The following is a 22,569-nucleotide window of genomic DNA, read 5'->3' as shown; positions in this document are numbered from 1 at the left end:
TCCCAAGCAGGCACTCCAACACTGAACCACACCCCAGCCCTTCACTGGGGAATTCTAGGCAGGGGCTCTACTGCTGAGCCACACTCAAGCTCCCCTGCCCCTCACTGGGGGATTCTAGGCAGGGGTTCTACCTCTGAGCCACGCCCCCAGCCCCTCTCTGAGTCCCTGGGCAAATGCTCTACTGGTGAGCGTTGTAGTGGAGACTCCAAAGATGAGACAACATGAACTAGCCAGACAACAAAGTGAGTTCAGAGGCAAAAGTAGAAAATCAAGATATTCAACCACATGTCACAGAACAGTGAAGATTCTGGAAGCTCTTCGAAACCAGAGGAGACAAGAAGTAGCATTCAGTTCCCGTTCTGTTTTGGTGATAAGACACTCTGACCAAACCAACTTAAGGCATCAAAGGTTTATTTGGCTTATTCTTCTAGGTCATAGTCCATCACTTAGAGAAGTCAGGGCAGGAACTCCAGCCAATCATGAAGGATACTGCTTGCTGGCTTCCTTGGGCTCATGTTTAACTAGCTTTCGTATATACCCCAAAACCACATACTTAAAAATGGTGCCACTTAGTGTAGGTTGGGCCCTCCTACATCGATTAACAACCAAGACGATTCCCCACAGATCTGTCCTCAGGCCAAATCTGATCTGGGAAATCCATCAGTGGAGATTCAGCTAGTGGTCTCTACTCTTACGCAGTTTAGGGCTCAAAACTAGGGGATGGTGCCGTCCACGGTGGGCTGGGTCTTTTCACATCAATTAACATAATCAAGACAATCTCCCACAGACATATTCAGAGGCCAACCTAATCTGGACAACACTTCATTGAGGCTCCCTCCCCAGGTGACTCTAAGTTGTATTCAGTTGAAAATTAAAGCCAACCACCACATACTGTATGTAACCCAGTAAACCATCTAGTATAGAAGAAAAACGAGTGCTTTGGTAAGCATCAAATGCTGGCATCTACCCTTTCAATGACTGCGGTGTGATTCTCTCTGGAGCAGAGGATTTTGTTCCTGGACTGCCACAAGTTCACACAAAGTGAAGCAAAGTCTCTCAGTGTTCTGAGAGCCAGAAGTCTGAGATAAAAGTATTGTCAGGGTAAATTCCCTGATCCTATGGGGCAGCCGGCTTCATGACACTCTATGAACAGAAAATTCTTGGGACTGGTTCTGAGATGTGCAAATGTGTATGTATGTGTGGCTTCTGCCTCTCACCTGTGTTTCTCTGCATTGGGCTCTTTTAAGCAAGCCCATCATTTTCTCCCCTTTTAGCTGTGACAGGACACCTGATGAGGTGGTGTGAGGAAGGAAGAGTCTGTCTTAGCTTACGGTTCCTCTTGGTTGCAGATGCGTGAAGCTGCTGGTTACATTGCAACCACAACCAGAAAACAAAGAACAGCAGGCTTTCTCCTCTTTATTCAGTCTGGAATGGCAGCCAGAAGTGTGAAGCTGCTCATGGTGAGGGTGTGCCTTCCTTCCACAGTTTTCTCAGTCTAAATTTCCCTAAGTGACCTCCCCAGAGGCCTGTCTCCTGGGTGACTCCAGTTCCTATCAAGCTGATGATCGATGCTGAGCATCACTGGGCATGGTGGTGCACACCTCTAATCTGAGCATCTCTGGGCATGGTGATGCACACCTCTAATCTGAGCATCTCTGGGCATGGTGATGCACACCTCTAATCCCAGCACTCAGGAGGAAGTAGTAAGCAGATCTGTGAGATCAAGACAAACCTGGTCTAGACAGATAGAGATACCCTGACTCAAAACAGCAATTAACCATCATACTTATATTTGGATTTATGGTAGTGGTGTTTTATAAACAAAAACCCCAGTCATTTGATTTTATCAATAAAGATCCAGGAGCCAGACACTGTGGTGAATGCCCGATAGCCCAGAAAGGCAAAGGAAGCACCCGACATCCCAGAAGGAAAAGGCTCCTCCTCCTGCTCCACACTGTCTTAAATATCTTTGCTTTCAAAGACCTTCCTCTCTGCTCACTACGTTCACTCCCCATCAGCATGTTTGCTTGCTCTGCCTCTCGACCTATGGTTGACTTTAGCTCTTAGATTAAAGGTGTGTGCTAGGGCTGAGCCACACCACAACAAGATTTTTTTTTCAGTAACTAATGCAATCTTGTTTTTCATCATGTGATCAAATATCCTGCAACATGGTGGGTCCTACCCTAAATCTAAGATCATGTTATCTCAAGACCTTCACCCTAGTAGCAACTACAAACACCCTATTTTCTGGCGAATTTACTGTAGTAGTTGCTTCTGCGCCACTGTGACAAAATACCTGCTGGAAACAACTTAAAGGGGCCTTTTATTTTACCTCAGGGCTTCTGAGGGATTTCAGCTCATCATGGCAGGCAGGCATGGCGGCAGTGTGTGTGAGAAGGAGCTGCTGTTCATATCACAGTGAACCAGGAAAGACAGAGAACTCTTCAGGACCAAGGGTGATTGTAACTTCCAAAAGTCCAACCCAAACTATATCTGCCACTCAGGGTTACAAGCCTTCAGAACAGCGCCACCTGCTGGGGACCAAGAGGCCAGCGTGAAAGCTGCTGAGCTGGTCAGATTCAAACCCTAACCTTTTCTGAGATTCCGGTGAATATGAACTTGGGAAAGGACTCTATTTGGGTGTCTACAGATTTCTTCACTCCCTTTTTATCATATGTGCATATGTGTGCATATTCCTATGGGGGGGTCATTGCACGTGCATGTATATTTTTCACGTGGGTGGAGGCCAGAAGTCAATCATCACCCACCTTGATTTCTTGAGAGAGTTCCCTCACTGAACCTGGAGCTCACTGATGGGCTAGACTGACTGACCAGTGAGCTCCAGGGATCTTCTGTCTCTACTTCCCCAACACTGGGGTTACAGGCATATCACCTCTCCTCCCCTTTGCAAATGGACACTAGAGATCTGACTCAGTCCTCTCAATTGTATGGCAAGCACTTTACCAACCAAGCCATTTCCCCAGCCCCAGGCTTCCTCGTGTTATAATGCTGAGGTCACAGCTGGGAGCTGAAGAGGGGGATGTCTAGCCTTTCCCACCCTACTGCATGTTACAGAGATTTTCGAGGGCTCGGGGTTGACCAGATATATACTAGACTCCATGAATACGCTTTGCTTATCTAAAATGCATGTTTCCAGAGGACACAGACACAATCACCTCTCTCTCTCTCTTCCTCTCTTCCTCTCTCTCTCTCCCCCATTCCCTTTCTCTCTCTCCCTCTCTTCTTCCCTTCTCCTCTCTTTCCATCCTTCCCTCTCCCTTTCTCTCTCTCTTCTTCCCTATCTCTCCCACCTCACTCCCTCTTTCTCCCCTTCCTCCTTTTCTCTCTCCCCTCTCTTTCCCTCCCTCCATCCCACTCTCTTTCCCTCCCTCCCTTCCCTTTCTCTCTCTCCTTCTCTCCTTCCCTCTCTCCCTCCCTCTTTCTCCCCCTCCTCCTTCCCTCTCTCCTCTCTTTCCAGGACCTCATGTCCTAGAAATTTGAGAGAAAGCTGTGACACACGCAGAGTGAACTGTCTGCTGTTTGCCCTTCTGTCTACTGCTGTTGTCTTTAGCATTAGTGACAGCAAAGGCCCCAGTCGCTCACCTTCTCTCCCTTTCACCTCTTCCTCGGTTTCAGGTGCCCTCTGGCACCTTGCATCCTTCATAGTCTGTTTCCCAAAGATTATTTTTTGAAATAAAGTGAGTAAACAAAAGAAGAGACAGAATTCAACTTGATCCTGATAAATCTTAGCCAAATAAACTGGCTCTTTTTTATTCTGTTCAGTTTCTTTGCTGTCTACCAGGCTTCCATGGGCCCTGTGTATCATTAATTTGTTGGCTTTGGGGTAAAGTATTGATGCAGAATTATGCAGTATCATGCCCTGTTAAAGTGGAGGGATGATAGGATGCTTCATGAGTGTGGCCTCTGATCCCAAGGGCCCATCTCCCATTAAGAAGGTGTTCTGGTTTCCTTCTTTTGCCGTGACAAACACCACCACCAAAAGCAATTTGGGGGAAGAAAGGGCATATTTCAGTTATAGGTCACTGCTGCTTACTGGCTGGTTCACAGTCTCATTATTCCATATACAGCCCAGGACTGCTTGCCCAGGGAACAGTACTGCCCATAGTGGGTTGGGCCATCCCACATCAATTTGCAACCAAGATAATCCCCCACAGACACTCCCACAGATTAACCTGATCTGGGCAATCCCTCCAATGTGACTCACAACTCAGGTGTCTCAAGGCTGTGTCAAGTTAAAGCTCACTGGGTTAGAGGGAACATAGGCATCACTGTAGTGTTTGGACTCCTACTTCAAGGTAGTTTTGTTTCCAACCTCCAGATCACAGCTTAGTTAAAAGTAGAAAATGGGAGCTATGTAAAATGTTCGCCCTGCAGGTGTGAACTTTGATCCCAAGAATCCACATAAAAAGTCAAGTTGTCCACATGTAACACTGGTACTTAAGAGATGGGAGATTGCCGAGCTCTGCTTAGCCATGGTAGGGGGCGGTGTAGCATGGTGCCCACTCTTGGGATAGAGTCAGAAGGGCATGGGCTTCCAGGAGGGTATGGGCCTCCAGGAATGTTGATGGCTGCTGTGGGCGTAAGTCGTGTGTGTGTGTGTGTGTGTGTGTGTGTGTGTGTGTGTGTGTGTGTGTTACTTCATGTTCCTACTTCAGAAAATATACTCCCTGCCAAGGTTTTCAGGTAATGTTCTCCCTGACAAGGATAGTGACTCCATGGTGATTAGAAATAGCATGAGTCCAGGAGTTGAGGGTATGTCTATGTCCTCAGCAAAAATGCTAAATGCTGAGATCTTCAGGACAGCCCTTAAGGCTGTGGGAAAGAACTCTGAAAACATGAGTTCAAAAATAGATAATTTCTCAACTAAATATATAAGGATGCAATATGAATTATATGAGGGGCTTCACAGATCTAAAGGAACAGAGGCAACTGCACTGTGAGCCAGCTTGTCAGAAAAGTACTAAGGAAGGAGATAAAGAGATTTAAGGAGTACTGATCACAGGGCAAGATCTCACCCAGCTAAGTAAGTTTTTTTGTTTGTGCTTACAAAGGCAGGCAGATTCCTGAGTTTGAGGTCAGCCTGAGACAAAGGGCATTTAGGTTCAGGCCCAGGCATGATAGAAATGGCAATTTCATGGCAGGGTCCCACTCAGCTAGCTTATTGTCTGTGCTTAACAAAGGCAGGCATATCTCTGAAATTCTTTTGTAATGTTTAAATAAAAATGTGCTTACTGTCTCTAAGGATCAAGAGGCTTGGGTTAGGGGATGTCCGGTTCATGGATTAATTAAAAGGGAACCCGGGGTAATGACTGAATTAATATGTAAATAAAAGTCAGGGTTTTTGGTCTGCAAGAGATGAGCTAATGAGAGTTTTTAGAATTGCAAGAGAAAGCTGTTACAGGAGAGAGCTGTGCGAAAAGCTGTCCGGAGCATAACATGTCAGCTCATACCTCAACATTTGACTTCCAGTCTTTTCTTCATCACCCTCAAACACTCCTTCCCTCAGGAATCCCTCTACAAACTGAGGCTGATCCGTGGTCCAAGGAAGTGAAGACAGGTCACTCCCTGGAAGTCCACGGGCCAGTTGGTCTTGCCCACTTGAAGGCTCAGGACAATGAAAAACCCTGTCTCAAACAAAAGTTGGCAGTTACTTGCTTTACTTTCATTTTTGTTGCTGTGACTAAATAATCTAATAAAGCTTGGGAGGGAATGGGTTTACCTTAGCTCACAGCTCCAGGGTGAGTGCATCACTATGGATGTATGTATTCAGACATCTGTGCACATCATCCATAGTCAAGAGTAGACAGAAATGAATGTAAACATGCTCCCCCATTTGCATGCATGCATGCATGCTTGCTTGCTTTCTGCTAAATTTCTCTACTCATACATTTCAGAATCCCCTGCTTAGGGAATAGTGTTACCCAGAGTGGGCTGGGTCTTTTCACATCAATTAACTCAATGAAGATAATCCCCAGCAGACATTCCCACAATCCAACCTAATGTAGACAATCCCTCATTGAGACTTTCTTCCCAGGTGATTCTATTGTACGTTGAATTGACAAAGTCAACCATCACAGCATCTAAGGATGGGCATCAGGTTGTCTTCTGATTTCCAAATCTAAACATTTGTACATGTTCTTCCACGTATGAATATGAAAACACACATGTGTGTGCCAAGCAGAAACTAAGATGGGAGAGAACTCTAAACAGTATGGGCAGAGGGCATCTGAATCCTAGAACTGGAAATGCACCTACCCTGCGATGTATAGTTCTTGTGTACATAGGGACCTACTTCTGGTTATAGACTTGCCTTTTACTCCACACCATGCTCACAAGACAAGTAGGAAGCCATTCATATTCAGTACACTCTGCAACCTCACCCTGCAGGCGCAGGTGATGTGGGCAGGGAGTGGGAGAGCAAAGGCCTGGGCAAACAAGAGCTGGGGATTTGGTTGTGGACACTCAATTTGTAGGACTGCACTTTGTCCTACAGAACTTGGCTCCTCTTGGAACTTGGGAAATGGAGTAGGAAGAAAACCAGCAAGAATTTCCGAGGAAGGTGACAGACAGATCTTATGTTAGCTTTGGATTGAAACAACTTGAAGAGAAGGGCTTCTCTTAGACTCACTGCTTCAACACTACAGTCTAACATAATGGAGAGAAAGTGGCAGAGTGGTTCAGTTCACAACAGTGGGAGCATATAGCACTGGATGCTCACATTGTAGCAGACCAGGGGACAGAGAGAGCCTGGGTAATGTTCACTTTTCTTGGGAGACATCTAGTCACCCCAGATGGGTACCAAGGACAAGCCAAAGCACTATTCCATCCAAGTCCAACTTGGGACTGATGAATTTATTGGACTTGAATAAGAAGTATGAGTGACCCCAAAGCATTACCACAAAGCCACACTTCATTTTGCATGACAGCTGAATGGAAGTTCCATCATAGAGAGCCCCTTGCAGTCAGCCTTACACTCCCTGTAAACACTAGCATCTCCCATGATGCCTTGCAGCAGAAGAAGGAGGGAATCTCAGGATGATGTACTGACCCTATAGGGAATGCCAATGGTTCTATTCCCAGTACCTGGTTAGTACTGATATTTACTGCTCTGGTTGCAATGGCTAATAGGGCAAAGCCCAGGATGAAAACCCAGGGAAGATACAACCTTCAAAGGCCCATCTCAATCTTTGCTGGCCAGATCCCATCTCTTATAGGTTACACAGACTACAAAATAGCTCCATAATCATGGGAACAACCTTCAAAGCATGGCCCTATAAGGAGCATATCAGAACCAAACCCTAACAGACTTAACAACAGCCAGCCAGGGTTTTGAGACTGAGTTTCCTGTTGAATCGGGCAATGAGGCAGACACAGCCATAATTACTCTCCAAGTTCCTCATGCCTTCCCTGACATTTCTGTGCCTAAGAATGTGTCAGGAAAGAGATGGTATATGAAGCCAGGCGGTGGTGGCACACACCTTTAATCCCAGCACTCGGGAGGCAGAGACAGGTGGATCTCTGTGAGTTTTAAGCCAGCTTGATCTGCATAGTGAGTTCTAGGACAGCCAGAACAACACAGAGAAACCCTGTCTCAAAACAATGCCACCTCAGCAACAGTGACCAACAAAGATAGTATGTGAATACTCCAGCTCCCATGTCAACTTATCAGGGTAATTGCAGAGGGCTGGGCCCCAAACTCAGTCTCTCCTGCCAGAAAACATTTAAGGGTCAGTGAGATGTCTCCACAGCTAAGAGCATTTGCCAACAAGCCTAAGGACCCACAGTTGAACCCTAGGAAGGCTCAAGAGAGAAATGTTAAGAGACAACTGACTATTTTTCTTTTTAATTAGACTTTGGTCATATCCTAAGCTAGAGGTCAACTTGTTTTTTTGGTTTTAGTTTGTTTTTTTGGATTTTTTTTTCTTGATAATCTTGTTTAATTACACATGGTAAATTGTTCCCATTGTTCCAAGAATTGACTAACCAGAAAATGTTTCATGGTATGTTAACTGTCTGACCATAAACCTGTAACAAGCACCTTTCCCATGATTATAAAAATAGCTGCAAAATTCCGCTTTTGTGATCACTTTTTATACAAGGGTCCTCCTGCTTCTGGTCTGGGCTGCTTTCATTCTCCTACTCCTGAGGAGAGTGTAAGTCTGGCCTAGCCAGAAAAGTACAGTTTTTGCCTTGCAACATCTCAATGTTAGCGCCTAGTTTTCAGCATCATGACAAGAAACAACTCCCTCAAGTTATCCTTTGACCTCCACTTACACATAATTGCATGTACCACTCTTGTCCCCCACAAATACACACACACACACACACACACACACACACACGAGATCAACATTGACCTCTGACTTCCAGAATACACATGTGCGTACGCACACGCACCTGCACACACAGAAATTAGCCATCAGAGGAACCATAGTGAGCAGTGGGAGACCAGATGGGAAGAGTCAAAGGTTATTATTGGTCCAGTCCCCTAGAGAGCCAGGATACCCTCTTCCTTTCAACCATTCATGTAGAATCATTCTTCATGGCTCAGCTACAGCAGAGAAAGCCCAGGGATAGAGTCCAGGTGGTGTCTCTTGGGAAGGTGGGGCTCTGTCCCCAGTAAAAAGCTCAGAGGCAGGGGTGAGGGCCTTACAGCTCCTTCCCTTGACAGCTGCATCAGCAGCCAGAAGAAACACTTCCTCTTTCCTGCTATGGCTTGCTCCTCCTCTAGAAACAGCTCTCTCTCTCTCTCTCTCTCTCTCTCTCTCTCTCTCTCTCTCTCTCTCTCTCCTCTCAGTTGTGTATAAGAAAACCATCTCTCTCCATTTCCCTCACTCCATATAAACATCCTAAAGTGCATCCTAAGTGTGTGTGGCCAGCTAAAGACCTTGAAGAGTGTTGTGATGCCTGCAGGTGGCATCCCCTTTCATTAGACTCTTAGCTCCTTCCTGGGCTCAGTGGCAAAGCAATGTTTACAAAACTTTCCACTCTGAAGCATCTCTCTCTCTCTCTCTCTCTCTCTCTCTCTCTCTCTCTCTCTCTCTGTGTGTGTGTGTGTGTGTGTGTGTGTGTGTGTGTGTGTGTGTGTGTGTGAACGGTGAAAGAGGAAAGGGAGGGGTCGGGGCTGGTGGTGGTAGGTAGAGGTGCTATTTCATATAAAAAAGGAAACTGAAAGAAATATTGAGGACCCAGGATTACACAGTGAGTTCAAGGCAAATCCCACAGCAGAACCCAGCTGCTTGAATGTGCAAGGGTCAGGGGACACATATCCTACAGGCCTACTGTCCTACATCTCTGAACACAGTCCCCAGAGCATTGAAGTTCAGCTCTGACAGTGTGTGCCCTTGGACTTCTGTGCTATGCTGTGAGAGACATACAAAAAGGGCACACATTATTCGTGCCCACAGGAGAACCTGTTTGTGCATTAGAGGGGATTAAGTCCAAGAAAGGACCCAAAGGACTCAGGAAAAGTAAGGTGAGCCTTCAAAAACTAAGGGTAGGGTACTAGAGGCACCTCTATGCTGGGTGCAAGCAAAAATGGTACATTGTAACCATAAAACCAACTGTGATTAGCTACAAACACACACACACACACACACACACACCAAAAAGAAAGAAAGAAAGAAAGAAAGAAAGAAAGAAAGAAAGAAAGAAAGAAAGAAAGAAAGAAAGAAAGAAAGAAAGAAAGAAAGAAAAGAAGAACAATCTAACAGCAATCCTACACAATATCGGAAATCAATCATCTTCCCCCTGGAAAGTAGTCTTGGATGAGTATAAGTTCTAAACAACTGATGGGGTTACCTTTGGATTTTAATAATATATATGTGAGCCTCAAATTGCTACATTGGTTATTACTTGAACGTAGGAACTCACTCAGAGGACCCTGCTGTAGGATATGCCCCCAAAGCATACATTGTTTCAAGAATGAGTTACCATGGCAACAAACTAGGACTGCCCACTCTGGCTACTTCTAGTAGTCCTAGCCCAGGCAATTAGGCAAGAAAAAGAAATGAACGGTATCCAGATAGGAAAAGAAACACGATTGTTCCTATCCTCAGATGGCAAAGTTTTGTAGAAAACCCGAGAAATCCACTAAACCCCATCACGAATAATAAATGAGTTCTGCAAGCTTGAAAAATACGAGATCAATGGATAAAAATCAATCGGGGTGGGCCACACTGTGGAGGATTGGGACACCACACTTTAATGAAAATTGCTGTACCCAGAGGATACTGGCAGGCCCAGAGCATCTGAAGAGTTATTAATAAAATACTGATATATTTAATTTCTCTAGTCAGATACTTCGAAATTACACAGACCATCCCTGTGCGTCCAGTTATGTTCAGCATTTCCTGATACAAACAAAAGACACAAGAAAGTGTGTGAGTGTGTGTGAGTTCAAATTATGGGAATGTAGAAGTTGGAACATATGAGTGGGGAGAGAGAGAAAGAGAGAGAGTTGTTTGAGTGTGTGTGTGTGTGTGTGTGTGTGTGTGTGTGTGTGAATTTGAATGTCTGTTTGAGTTTGAATATGTGGGTTTAAGTTCGTGAGTTTAAGGGAGTTTGTGAGTTTGAACTTGTGTGAGTGTTTGTGTGAAAATATGCCTTTCGTGGGTGTATGAGTCCCGTGGGAAGCAAATAGGTATGTGGAAGTGTTTTAGTGCATGAGTGTGCTGTGTAGATGTATATGTTAATGTGATTTCAAGTTACACTCCTCAGCCATATGTCTGGATAGTTTTCTAACTGCCAACCTGATACAGCCTTCAATCAACTAAGAAGAAAGCCTCCACTGAAGAGTAGCTTAGATCAGATTGGCCTGTGGGTGTGTCTGTGAGGAATTGCTTTGTTAATTGGTGTGAGAAGGCCCAGCCCACTGTGGGTGGCACCATCCCTAGGCAGGTGGTCCTGAGCTGTGAGAAAGCCAGCTAAGCATGAGCCTGGGAACCAGCCAGCAAGCAGCATCCTCCACGGTCCCTGCTCTACTTCTTTGTGAGTAAGTTCCCTGGTCACAGACAATATTTTGTAGAATAGCAAGTAGGCCTGCCTTAAAGTTCCTACCTTGAGCTCCCTTAGTGATGACTGTGATGTACAAGTTTAAGTGGAAATAAACCCTTAGCTCTCCTATGTTACTTTTGGACAGTGTTTTGTCACAGAAACAGAAATAAAAGAAAGACACCATGGAAACAAAAACAGCATGGTACCAGACCCCAGACAGACAGACAGATAGACAGACATGCATGCATGCACACACACACACAAACACACACACACATCAATAAACTAGAACAGAACCAGGTGTAAACCCACTACAGACACTTGATTTTTCATAAAGATCCCCAAACATACATTGTTTCCTTAGATTGTATCTTAAAGAGAAAATACTGGGGATACAAGCACTGCATGTAGACACAAGCACTGGATAGCTGCATGTAGACACAAGCACTGGATAGCTGCATGTAGACACAAGCACTGGATAACTGCATGTAGACACAAGCACTGGATAGCTGCATGTAGACACAAGCACTGGATAGCTGCATGTAGACACAAACACTGGATAGCTGCATGTAGACACAAGCACTGGATAACTGCATGGAGACACAAGCACTGGATAGCTGCATGTGGGCACAAGCACTGGATAGCTGCATGTAGACACAAGCACTGGATAGCTGCATATAGAAAAATGAAATTAGACCCTTATCTCTTACCCTGTATAAAATCAACTCCAAGTGGATCAAAGAACTTAATGTAAGCCCTGGAATTCTGAAACTGCCGGGGGGGGGGGGAACACTTCAAGATATCAGTCAGTGTAGGTGAGGACTCTCCACAAAGAACTCGGTCCCTCAGGAAAAGGTACCAACAACTGACTAATAAAATTTCACAGCATTAAAACCTTGCGCAGGGTAAACTGTTGTGTGAACACTCAGCCTACAGATGAAAGAAAGCATCTTTTCTAGGTTCCCATCTGATGGAGGACTCACTCCTGGAATAGTCAAAGAATTGTAAAGACCTAAGCAACAAGTCAGCAGACTTCCTGTCAATCAATGGTCTGTGTGATGGTAGAGAGCTTTTCAAAGGCAAAATACAAATGGCCGGTAAGCAGGAAGAACAAATGCTCAACCACGCTCACCATCAGAGATGCAGATTAAAACTATACTGCGATTTCATCTCACCTCAGTCAGAGTGGTAGCCGGTCTTCAAAGAAAGCAAACGACAGCCATGCTGGCCAAGATGGGGACTGAAAGGAATATTTGTACACACACCACTGGTGGGAGCATAAACTGGTGTGGCCAGTACGGAAATCAGTACGGAGGTTCCTCAAATACCTGGAAGTAGAGCTACCATAGGAGCCAGACATACCACTCTTGCTCACCCAGAGGACAGGGACGCCAAGGCCACACATCACAAAGACACTTGCACTTGGAGGTCTCTTGCAGCCCCTTCCCTGCCACTAAGTCACTGAAACCAACCTAGGGATCCATCAATGAGGAATAACTAAAGGACGTGTAGCTTGCATACGCCATGGGATCGTTTCCAGCTGTACAGAAGAGTGAGCTGTGATTCGCAGGGAAATGGATGCTACGCCGAGCAGAGTAAGCCCACCTCAAAGATGGGCGCCACATCTTTCTTCCAGTTGTGGGTTCCAGATTTCCTACAGACCCATAAGCTCACATATGTACAGATGATGCAAAAGCAGAAGTGAAACTATTTAGGGGTCAAAGGGAACTGATGGGGGAGGGGGAAGAGGGGAGGGCAATGAGGATGTGGGGAACAGGCACAAAGTATATTTCATGAAAATGGCCTCTCTCCCATAGCCAACACAATAAAATAAAGGATACAACAATATGCTTCGTCTGGGGAAATGACTCAGTGGTTAAGAGTGCTTGATGTACAAGCATGAAGACCCAGCCCCACACAAAACAAGCCTGGTGTGGTCCCGCACGCATCTGTACCCCAGCACCAAAAGGAAGAGGCAGAGACAGGAGGAGCACCGTGACTCACTGAGTGCCAGCCCAGCTGAAAACATGAGATCCAAGAGGCCCTGCCTCAAAGGTAGAGACGAGGATGGAGGGAGTGTTCCATGCTTATGCAGAAACACACAAACACATACGCACACACACACAGTACATAAAAACATTTAATTTAACATGATGGAAAACGGTCTAAGGCTTAAACCAGAGAAGCCTAAGTGTATTCAGGCTCAGAAAGCCATCCAGTGTTTTATGTCACGGTCACTGTCACACCTCGGCATCTGTAGTGGTAAGTTGGCAGGTGGGTGTCACGTGACTCCTGGACCACTCAATTCTTCATTGGCTGGACTGATGTTGTAAAAATCAGTGCCTGGCTGAGCCTTAGGGAAGTACGCAGGCCTGTGCACACACATACGGAGCGAGGCCTCATAAAAACTCAGACTACTATAAACCAGTTTGAGAACCACTGGCGTGTCGATGCCTGTGTTTAAAGTGGCCCATTCCATAAGCCACAACATTCGTATTTTTAATGAGGCCTGACTTCCCCACTCAAGCACTCTGTGCTAAAAACAGACATAACTCAGGGCCATTGCCGGGTGTTGCCAGATGCTGGCTCTAAAAGCAAAGTTGGGGGAAGGGGAAGGAAACAGGAAAAAAAAAAAAAGAGTCAGCGGACACAGTGATGGATGCACAGGGCTACATAGCTTCCATTTTTAAAACCCGGGAAGCAGAAGCGGAGATCGGGCCACCCTGAAGTTCCGTGCGGAAGGGAACAGATCGGCTTGATGGAACACCTTTCGGACCTCAGGTAACCCAGAGCGTTTTAAAAGCCTAATCAGTTACATGCTGGTAATACAGTCCCCCAAAGACAACAAAGCATCCATTATACTCTGGCCCTGATCGCTCACACACACCGCTGGTCATTACGTGATTATTCATTATTGATGCAGAGCTGCGAGTGTATCCGCCACACTGAAATGGATGTAATGTGCCAATTACCCTGATGCTGATTAACCGCGAGGGAAAACGATGGTCAGGTTTCAGCAACTGTCTTCTCCCCATCTCTCTGGTAAGGAAAAATAAAGCAGGAAGTGGGGTGACTTGGGGTGTACCCAATAGCCTCTGACCAATGCAGAAGATGGCGCCTCTGTCGGGGGAGAATGAGAATGTGGCTTGGACCAAATCCTTCAGTCCCTTCCAAGTAGCACAGCTGTCTTTCTTTCTTTCTTTTCTTTTTTAAATTGTGTGTGTGTGTGTAAATGTGTGTGTATGTATGCATGCAAGTCTGTATATGTGCATGCACGTGTGTGTATACATATTCATGTGTGTGAACGCAGGCACATGGAAGCCATGGTGTATGTGTGGAGGTCAAACAGCAATCTCAGGTGTTGGTCCTTGCCTTCCTCCTTGCTTGAAACAGCTGCACACACAAAACTAGCTAGCTCGAAAACTTTTGGGTCCCCTGTCTGTGCATCCCATCTCCCCACAAAAGAGCTGATGTTACTGATGTGTGCTACTCCATCCAGCTTTACATAAGTTCTGGGACCCAAACTCAAGTCTTCATGCTTAAAGGAAAACAGCTCAGGGCTCCTGTCTTGACCTACATACACTGTTATACAAAAATGCTCCATGCTGCTACTGTCACGGGTTAATTTCAAGGTATCTCTGCCCCCAGTGAGACATACAGCTGCCTATATAGTATCTCATAACTCAAACTATGGAGAGTTATTAAGCCTATTGCCAGCCTACAAAAGGGAACGCTTCCATCTTGGATGGAAGCCATGCTTTCTGGAAGAATTAAGCAACAACATTATTGCATTAACAAAAGAAAGGAAGGAAGGACAAATCTGGAAGAAGCCAAGGGCCATTTAAGCTCGGCATAACCAAAAGCCAATGGGGCTTTTAGCAGGTTATTTTTTTATTGGTGGAGAGAGACTGTAAACACAGACACATGGATGCCTTTCTAGAATTTTCTCTGCATAGGGAAACAATGTGAAATTAGGAGAGACGAGCTTCCAGGGGCAAGAGAGAGAGCAATAGTCATAAAAGTCCAAAAGTACGTAAAACACATAATTAAGGCTGAAAGGTTCTGTCTGGTTGGTGTATCTATTTTGAAGGGGTGCTCACAGGCACAATGGCAGTTAGGTGCAGCATCTGGGAGAAGAGCAGCGTTATTAATTCTCAGATCAATAGTTTGCGAAATGCCTCCTTGCTGTCCCAAGCGTGTCACTGCTGCTCTGATAAGGAATGATTTTCTTAGAGTCAGAAGCATCAGCGGCTGCAGGGGATGGCTCTCAAGAGGGGAAGACAGGAAGGGGGACGAGTGAAGAAGGGGTCATTGAAGAGACAGGCACACACCTCCCCTGGGCGCCTGATCTCATTCCACTCGGTTTTTGGCACTGTATGGAAATGTCTGGAAAGGGTATTGGGATGGAGGCTGAGTCTCCCAGGGAAAATCTCAGCCTCTCATTTTTCCCCTTTCTCTGATCACTTTAGGGGGCTTTGGGACCCCTGAGTTAGTGTGGAGAGCTAACATTTGTCACCAGAAGGGAATGGAAGATGGCAGATGTCTGCAGACATGTGGAGAAGATTTGGGAGACAATAGGGAGAAAGGGGAGTGCAGAAAGCAAGCTGGGGATCTGGGTACTGGGACTCACCTAAAAATCAGAATCAAGTTCTGTAGCTGGAACAGGGATCCCAGGGCTGGTGAATGCTTAGGCGGGCTCGCTCTCTCCATCTCTGTCTCTGTTTCTGTCTCTGTCTCTGTCTCTGTCTCTGTCTCTGTCTCTCTCCCTTCACTCCCTCCTCACTCACTCCCCTCCTCCCTTCCTCCTTCTCCTCTTCCTCCTTTTTTCATGTGTGTGTGTGTGTGTGGTTATGTGTGTATACATGTACACAGGTACATGTGAAGGCCAGAGATCAAACCTGAGTGTCTTCCTCACTGAGCCTGAAGCTTGCCAACTCAAATACATTGAGAGCAGCCTGGGTTGGGCTAGATTTTAGTCAGACAGAACTAAGAGTTCTCTTTCTCCTCCTAACACACACAAGAGGCCCAGAAGAAAGACACCGAATAAAACAGAGATGTTTCTCTGAGCACTTTAGGATGTGTGAGGAGCCCTACATCCACTACCCCACTGTGATAATGTGCAGACATAAGGAAAGACCAGGGACTACACTGAGCATGCCCCTCTCTGGCTTTGTCACTCACTGGGACACTGTCCTTGTTTGGTTTCTGTTGCTTTGATAAAACACTGATCAAAAGCTTTACTTGAGGAGTAAAGGGATTATTTCATCTGGCAGACTACAGTCCATCCTGAAGAGATGTCAGAGCAGGAACTCAAGGCAAAAACCTGGAGGCAGGGACTGAAACAGAAGCCATGAGGAGTGCTGCTTACTGGCTTGTGCTCAAAGCTCACCTTTCTGCAATCTGCTTTTCTTGTTGCTCCCAGGACTACCTACCCAGAAGTAGCATCACCAACAATGGCTGGGTGCTCCCTCATTAATCCTTAATCACAAACTGCCTCCCAGACTAGCCTACAGTCTGATGGAGACACTTCTCAAATAAAGCTTTTTCTTTCTAAATGACGTGAATTTGTGTTAAGATGACAAAACACAACCAAAAAAACCTAACCAGCGGGCGCACGCACACCCTGAAGCAATGTTTTTTTTTTTTTTAACTTTCTGGACCTGAGGTGGGTCATTCACTAACATGTCTGAGCAAACACAAGGACCTTAGTTCAATTCCCAGAACATTTAAAAAAAATGCATAGTGGTGCATGTTTGTGAACTTAGCACAGAAGCAGGCAGAATCTTTGATCTCACTAGAGAGCATCCTACACACGTGTACATACAGGCATGTGAACATTCAAGAATGCATGCACACACAGTCATGAAACACATGAAAGAACATATATACTTGCATATACAATCTTGCATACATGTGCATATACACAATATACATGCACACACATGCATGTCATACATACATACAATAATGCATGCATGTTCATGCACACTCTCATACAACATATGCATGAACACTGACATGCACATACAATTATTTGTACACACAATCATGCATGCCACGTATGCATACACATGCACAGACCCTCACAAAACACATGCATACACACAATCATGCATGCACTCACGTAAATGAACAGACATGTGCATTGCACACATGCACAGTTACTTACTTTTACCGTCTGAAAGATGTTGAAACAGTTGTTTGTCAGGGTAGAGAGTGTGATGCTTGGAAGATAATTTGTCTTCTAGAATTCACATAGTGGTGCAAACTATCAGGTTTTATGCTAGTGGTTAAGAGGATAAAAACTTAATCCAACAGTGGCACTTACAAGTGTGTCCTTTGAGGGGTGAATAGATTAGCTGAGCTCACTGAGAAGGAGGCTCCAAGATTACATCTTTCTGGCTTTCTAGGAAGAGAGAAACAGCCATACCCACACCAAGAGATACAGGTACTCCATCCACAATGTGACTTGCCAGCCATGGCCCTTGACAGCCCCTGTGCTTGGACTTCTGGTCAACCTAACCATTACCTAAACAGAGTTCTTTACTCTGTAACTCTATACTATATCCAGCCTCTGGTATTGTGTTACAGTAATGAAAGGCTGGCTGATACAGCACATAGGGCAAGTAGAAAATACTTAACAGCCTTGCTTATTCCCTTCCCTGTTAGACTCCTTAAGAGTTACCATTTTACCAGTCTTGGAAGATCTGGCCTAAAACTCAATCCAACATACTACCTTACATTTCTTGTCAGTTCTTTTTGGTAGCTAGGATCTTTCTGTTAACCACTGAGGGTTTGTTGGTGGTTTTTGTGTTTTTTTTTTTTTTTTTTTGGTTGGGCCCTATTTGATCTTGGTTTGGGCCTTGAGGACAAACCCAAGCCTGGCTTGATTTTTGAGACCTGTCATTCGCTTACTCAGCATGACTTACTGACCTGAATGAGACTGCCTCTGCCTAGCTACCACTGATGTATAAATTTCTTTTAGGCCGCGTGAGATCACTCCACACCCCTCGTCATCTCACACTACCCCACATGTCATCTTATCTCATACTTCTCTCCCCACCTCCTTGCCCTGTCTATATAAGCAAATTGCTGCCATGTTAGAGTGAGTTCCTGCTTTGACAAAACTCCCAGCTCACCTTGGTGTGGTTTTTCCCAGGTCACTGACACTCAGAGAAACCGGGCTTCTTTCCTCACAGCTACCTGCAGGCAAAGAGCATCTTTTGTTTGCTTGCTTGCTTGCTTTTGTTTTGTTTTGTTTTGTTTTGTTGTTTTTACTGAAATCAGTGGCTTACTGATTTTTCTCCCTTAGGTCCCCTGGATCATTAGTTCTTTTTTCCTTGCTGTGACAAGGGACCTGACAAAAGCAACTCACCAGAGAAAAGAGTTACGCTGGCTCACAGTTTGAAGGGGTACAGTCTGAATGTGGGGTGACTGGTCACATCACATCTGTGGTCAGGAAGCAGAGAGAACTAAATGTTGTGCTCAACTCACTTGGTCTCTTTGATTCAGCCAAGGACTTTAGCCTACTTCCAGGTGTGTCTTCCCAGGTTAATTAACCTAATCTAAAAATTTCCATAGAGTTTCTAAATCTCATCAAGTTGACAATGACCATTTAACAGCACAGTAGCTGAGACAAGCACTATGTTTTGGTTAATTTGTCCTTTTATTTTATGTTTTCATATGTGTGTGTTTGTGTACATGTGCATATGTGTGCACATGTGTGTGGAGGCCAGAAGTCAACATCAGTGGTCTTCCTCCATCATTGAGTATCTCCTCCTCCTCCTCCTCTTGCTCCTCCTCTTCCTCTTCTTCTTCCTCCTCCTCCTTTTCTGAGAAAGACTTTCTTAGTGGGTGAACCTGTAGCTCATTGGTTGGGCTAGGCTGTCCATCAAACCCTAGGGATCCTCCCTTCTTCATCTCCCCCCACCACTGGGGCTGTAGATATTCACTGCCACACTTGGCTATTACACAGGCACTAGGGGCTCAAACTCAGGTCCTCATGCTTGGGCAGCAGGCACCTTACCCACTGAGCCATCTCCTTAGTCCCTGTTTCATCCTGTTTATTATCCTCCTGGGTGTCTCTCAGCCTTCCTTGGCTGCCACATCTTCTCTTGCCACATTTCTTTTTCATTATATGCCAGTTCACTCTCTGGAAACTTGCTTCCCGAGGACTGTGGTAAGTGAATCGCTAACACTCCTGCATATCTAAGAATGCGTTTGTTTTGCTCTCGGCCTTGATTGATTATTCCGCTGAATGCAGAACTCTAAGTTTGAAGTCAATTTCCTTGACAAGGCAGAGGCCTCACTTCACTGTCTGCTTGTCTGGAGCATCTCTGAGAATTCAGGAATCTATTTGATGCACCATGGTATGTGCTCTTTCTATAAGATTTCAGAATTTTCTAAACTGCCCTCTTTTGGGGGGGGGGGAGGTTCGAGGCAAGGTTTCTCTGTGTAGCTCTGGCTGTCCTGGAACTCACTTTGTAGACCAGGCTGGCCTCGAACTCAGAAATCCAACTGCCTCTGTCTCCCAAGTGCTGGGATTAAGGCGTGTACCACCACGCCCGGCTAAACTGCCCTCTTAATGCCCACTCCTTCCCAAAATGTCCTGGGGCTATATCTGGGTGAGGACCTTCTTATGTCTGTGTGTATGCAGATGCTTGTGCACACGTGCATGTGTGATTGACTGTGGAAGCCAGAGGACAACCATGGAGTTTCTCTCTCTCTCTCTCTCTCTCTCTCTCTCTCTCTCTCTCTCTCTCTCTGTGTGTGTGTGTGTGTGTGTGTGTGTGTGTGTGTGTGTGTGTGTGTGTGTGTATGAAGTCAAAGGACAATTTTCTAGAGTCATTTCTGTCCTTCCACAATTTGGGTTCCACAGATCAGACTCAGTTGTCTTGTGTGAGAATGGGTACATGTTCCCTCTCAGCCACCTCTCCTGTCATCTGTCTTATTATCTGAGACAGACTCTCTCCCTGAACCTGGAGCTCACCAATCAGTCCGACTGGGCAGTGAGTGTCTCCCTCTACCTCCCCAGTACAGAGGTTACAGGCCTATTCTGCCACACCCAGTTTTTTATGTGGAGACCAAAAACCTGGCACTCAGCTTATGCAGCAAGCTCTCTGCAAACTGAGTCGGCTCCCCAGCCCCAAAGATCTTTTAAAATTCATGCTGTGCCCGTTTTTGTTTTGAACAGGATCTCCTGAAGATATCCATGCCAGCCTTGAATTCCTGAGCTCAAGCAATCCCCCTGCCTCAGCCTGTGGTGCATCTAGGACACAGGTGTGTACACTCAATTGCCCATGGTTCTTACTGAAATATCCCACAGTGCAGAACAAGCTCTGAGAAATGCTCTCATTTCCTGGTCAATCCCTCCCTCTGTTTCCTCCCTCTCTGTTGGAAGTCTCAACAGGCCTGGTCTTTCTGAATTGATCACTGCCATCTCAATTTTTCACTCAAAGATTTCCTTTTCTTTGGGGTTTATATTGTTTTGGCTTTCTAGCCCCAGGAGGACAGACTTGACCAGCATTTTTCAAACCTATTATCAGATGTTTATATTGATCTTATTAATTTGCCAGTTGTGTTTTTTTTAATCTAGGAATAGCCAGGCTATTCCATCATAACCATTCTTATTCTGTGGGTGTGGCTTCGGTGGGTGTCCCTGGGGTTCAGTTGAGAAGGTTTGAGGTCATGTACCTTCCCATCATCCCTTGCTCCTTTCTGCCATTGAGAGATGCTTGTCCAGTTGATCATGGTAGCTTTGCTCTTTCCTTCCTCCCTTCCTCCTTCCCTTCCTTCCTTTCTTACTTTCCTCCTCCTCCTCCTCCTCCTCCTCCTCCTCCTCCTCCTCCTCCTCCTCCTCCTCCTCCTCCTCCTTTGAGACAGTCACTTGCATAGCCCATGAATGTTTAATCATTAGAGACTGTGGCACTACTTGAGAATTAGAAGGATTAGGAGGTGTGGCCTTGTTGAAGGAAGTATGTCACTGGGCATGGACTTAAAGGTTTCAAAAGCCTATTCCAATTCCAATTCCAATTCTCTCTCTCTCTCTCTCTCTCTCTCTCTCTCTCTCTCTCTCTCTCTCTCTCTCCTGGCCTGAGCATCAGGGTGTAGAACTCTCATTTACTTCTTCAACACATGTCTACCTGTATGTCACCATGTTCCACACCATGATGATAATAGACTAAACTTTTGAAACTGTAAGGCAGTCCCAATTAAATTTTTTCACTGATAAGAGTTGCCTTGGCTGTGGTGTCTCTCCACAGAAGTAGAACAGAGGTTGAGACTATAGTCAAGGTTGATCTTGACCCCAATTCTCCCACCTCCACCTCCCCAGTGCTGGGATCACACCAGCCTGCCTGGTTTATGCGGTGCTGGGGCGGGAACTCAAAGCTTTGTGCAGGCTAGGCAAGTGTTCTGCTATTGAGCCAAGACTGACTCTGAATAGAAACAGTCCCACCTGGAGGGAGGAAGGAGGCTCCTGAGCCTTAGGAAGTCACAAGCCCCAGGAAAGAGGAACTTGCAAGATTCATCGGGCCCCTTGCCAAGTCAGAAAAGCAGCAGCAGGTGCTGGGAGAGGGGCCTCCAACCTGTGGAGCTGCATGCAAGTGCTGCAGGGAGCTGCGGACTGCCGCTTTCCTGAGCTGTTACTCTGGCTCGGGCCAGCTTTGGGTGATGCAGCAGCCTCTGAGTGGTCCATGCCTCTGTCACTAGCCCCTCACAGAGACTCCTGTAAGGAACCACAGTAAAACTCATTGGTAACCCAAACTGAATTCCACTGGAGTCGTTCCTTTGGCCTGTTGTGGATGACCTATCAGGGTGAATAGTTGTGTGTTCATTTCTCCCAAGAAATTGCACACACATCTACCAACTAACTACAATCTCACCCCATGCCTAGATCATTCGAGCTGCTGACTTCAGACCCTGCTTGTGAACATCCAAGTGGCCAATGGGATTTTACCTTGCCTCTTCCAGTGTCTTCAGGAGGTAGGGCTGGCAGGGGTGGCTTGGAGCAGACATGGTCATCAGCAAGCTGTCTTCTCTCAAGGGAGCAGTCCACAATGTAGCATGTGGGGGCCTCTGTCCTTGTGTAGACCAGTCCAAACCACATAACAGAAATAGAGTCTCAGCATTTTGAGACTTTATGGCGCACCTGACATTGTCATGGTATCCAAGCATGATTGGTCGGCTTTTATCTTGACTGTCTTTTTTTAAATATACCATTTTCTAGTAATTAATTTTTATTATATTTTACAAAACTATCAATCCATAACAGGTTAGACATTTTTTTTAACATTTGGCTTTAGGGTCTTTTTGAGAGTGTTGCTATATATAGCCCAGGCTAGCCTCAAACTAGCAATCCTTCTCCCTCAGGATCTTGTGTGTATGAATCATAGGTATACAACACCACAGGTGTCTTAGACATCTATTTTAAATGGGGGAGGATGTCCCAGAAACTTCAGGAAGTTCTGAGAGCATGGCTGTTATGAGATTCTGTCATTTGGGACTAAGGTAGCAGTCGCAGTGTTGAAATCAGAGCTCCTGTGGTGACTAACA

General features: G+C 45.6%; 1 long non-coding RNA gene across 2 annotated transcripts; it reads left to right on the top strand.

Annotated features, from left to right (window-relative positions):
• Positions 1 to 13,673: 13,673 nt before the first annotated feature.
• On the top strand, positions 13,674 to 22,159 carry Gm38729. Of its 2 annotated transcripts, XR_868650.1 has the most exons (4): positions 13,674 to 13,797; positions 13,940 to 14,058; positions 20,210 to 20,295; positions 21,911 to 22,159. It is a non-coding gene; the product is annotated as a predicted gene, 38729 (long non-coding RNA). The 2 variants fall into 2 exon arrangements; XR_868651.1 differs by lacking the exon at positions 13,940 to 14,058.
• The last annotated feature ends 410 nt before the right edge of the window (positions 22,160 to 22,569 follow it).

This window comes from Mus musculus, chromosome 5, assembly GCF_000001635.26.
Source record: "Mus musculus strain C57BL/6J chromosome 5, GRCm38.p6 C57BL/6J".
Classification (NCBI taxonomy): Eukaryota; Metazoa; Chordata; class Mammalia; order Rodentia; family Muridae; genus Mus; species Mus musculus.
This window is presented reverse-complemented; position numbering and strand designations above follow the sequence as displayed.